Source organism: Porites lutea, chromosome 1 (assembly GCF_958299795.1).
Source record: "Porites lutea chromosome 1, jaPorLute2.1, whole genome shotgun sequence".
Classification (NCBI taxonomy): Eukaryota; Metazoa; Cnidaria; class Anthozoa; order Scleractinia; family Poritidae; genus Porites; species Porites lutea.
In genome coordinates this window covers 35,496,202-35,499,234 of record NC_133201.1, presented here as the reverse complement: position 1 = coordinate 35,499,234, position 3,033 = coordinate 35,496,202, and positions in this window count along the sequence as shown.

Genomic DNA, 3,033 nt, shown 5'->3' with positions numbered 1-3,033 from the left:
TGAAAAATAAATGATGACAAAATCCTTTTTACTGTTGTAGGCTGTGAGGAGTTGAGTGGGAGAATGTTGCGCGAATATCATCTCAACTTTACTCCTACTGAGATTTTCAAGCGAACGAAACTATGATTCAGATTGAGTTGAGTTATTAAAACAAGCTTCAGCAATATATCTTAAGTTTTCATATGACAGGTCAAAAAGAAAAATCCCTTTCAAACATTACTTATTTAGAACATGTATATATCTTAATAATAAATAATGTTTTCTTCTTCCTTAGTTATCACAAGCAATCTTGGCAGTTTTGTCGCAATCTCATAAAGCGAGGATAAGGCATAAGGTAGATAAAATTATTCCCGAGAAAAATGACCTTACAGCAGGGGTATAGTAAAAGAAAGAAAGTTTTTCAATTAGTTATAATTAACAGATATGTGACAAGTCGTACTGCTTTGTCAATTCCTGAGCCGACACATAATCCTGTTTACAAATGCTACTTAATTAGTTCAGTTTCTTGTGAAGGAAACTCCCCAGAAGCGAGGTAATTGTAAGTGTTAATGAAAACAGCACAACGATAGCCAATTATCTGTAATAACATGCGCACCACTGCGAAAGAAACTTAAGATATTCAATTTTGGTTTTCTTTTATTCTTCTATTTTGTAATAAAGTAACGTGCACACCGTTTGGAAATGCTCGTCCAGGGGTCCAATTTTTTTTAAACAATTTGAGTTCAGAAACTATAATTGTTACATCGTCTCATGATTCTTATTTTGCAATGCAAACGTTTGTTTGTATTTATGCTGTGGAAATCGAACCGCGGTGATACTGTTTACCAATAGGTGTTTTTGGCTTCGTTGTACAACCGCGAGCCTTTTCAATGCAAAAATTTGGAAAAACTGCAGACAATACGAAAATTAAAAATTTAACTACCATTCTTTCAAAAAGAAGACTGTCGAGACATTTCCTTGCATTAAAATTTAGAATCTCCCTAACGATACTGGGGAATTCAGGTAATGAGGAATTCTGTTGCCACAAGTTAGCATTTGTGGTCAGGGACGAAAAGTAAATCAAAGAATTAAAATAAATTTTTGGGCACCGCAAACGCCTTCGAAAACGTTTTTTGTTATTTCTTTGTTTCTGCCATTCTTGACTTTTTTATAATTTTATTCGTGTACCATCACTACCTTAACACTAATAACTTACAATGAAAAAGCGCTGGTTTTATAATTGCTTAATGGAACATAGTGATTTTCAAGGTGGTAAGTCTTACCACAAGACAGCGATTTCCCTTTCATTCATTTTTTTATCGACTCCATTCATCAAAGTCAGGGAGAAACCAGAGAATATCCAGAACCAAAAACATATCAGCTGACTGTGGGAGAATGGAAAAGCTGGCAAACGGCATATTTCCCCATCGCTTCTACAACCACAAACAACCCGTATCGCTTGGAGGGGATAACGAGTATGAATAACATAAACTGGACTTACCGGCATTGTTAACCGTAGTGGTCAGCTTTAGCACCAGGATCACTAGGCTAATCTAAGAGGGATAAAAACAAGGAGATTTGAACACATTAGGTATACAGTATAAGTTTGCATTAAAATCGGACATCATTCATGCACTTACCTTCGCGAAAGCCGCAAAGTGACTGAAAATTCGCATACCGCGTAGAGTGAACGATAGACCTTTGTGCTGTCTCCTTGATGCAAAGTATTCTTCGCTGCCAAGTTATAATTCGATTACAATATTTTTATGGCCGAGTTTTTGCGAGTTTTTGATATCATTGTTACTCAAATTAACCTGCCAGTCCGGGAACGCGAAGTTTATAGCGATTTTCATTAATTTTAATGCCCCTTTAGTAGGCCGTGCTGTCAGGTGACGTGAAGTGCTCTTAGTACGTTGAGTCGCATTTTATTCGACTTAGTGTTAGCCGATAAACGTTTTACATTGGTGGTTCCTTTTACGCACTAAACCGCAATTAACTCTTTGGGAAGGGAGCGCATCTACTCGGGCTTAACGCAAACGATATGAGTAAAGTGCTAAAACCAGGCTAAATTTCAAGACAAACTTTTGTGAATGATTTCTGGAGTTCTGCACAAAATTTATTGAAGTTACACGCGGTACCACCTGCCTGCCAATCACCTGTCGGCCTAATATGGAAATAGGTTACCAAGCCATAATTATAGTCAAGTGTTGTCAACTATAAACAGTTTGCAAAGGCCAATAGAGCTGCAGAAAAGGCAAACAAATTAAATAACTCACACTAGACCAAATTTTACAAATTTACATTTGAAGAAAACTCGAATTGAGAAAATTACAAAGAAATTGAAGCACTTCGCGTGTCCGTTTCAATCGCCAATGTCGACAACTCAAAAAGGATACTCTGGAGAAGGATATGTTCACACATATTTGTGAATAATTTGGAACATCAGACCCGTTCATTGTAGCTCGATATTTATTTTTAAAAAATATGCAAAATGTCTGAAACTCTAAACAGTGACGTGACGCTTAGTATTCTGTTCTAAGGAATCAAGATAGAGCATTAAAGTTGCAATGACCGCTTCAAATTATTTTTCCACACAGTTCTTTGAAAAAAAAATATATGAATACTTTTTAGTAATAATCAGTTTAACTCTTCGAAGTAAAAAATAACTTAACATAACACTTTGGCTTTATAGAATCTTGTGCGTTAAAAGATGCAAGTTTTGCTGAACACAAAAGTAATATCGACCGAAATTTCCAATAACTTGTCTGCACTTAGAGGTTTTTCAAACTGCACGGAGAACTACCACGCCGGTGAATGAAGGACTAACAAGATTTATTGAAGAACCCATTCTAATTAACCATTCAATTTTTGTTGAATGAAGTAGCTGATACATTTCCAACTTTTCTCTTCCACCCAGTCTCTGATGAAATAGAACAACTCAGGTGTCTTTCTTCACTTGTTTCTTTTTATTTATCTTTTTTTTTTTTCATCTTGATATAAGGCTTTATTCCAATCAATTTAAGTACTTTACGAGGAAATCGTTTTTCTGCTTTT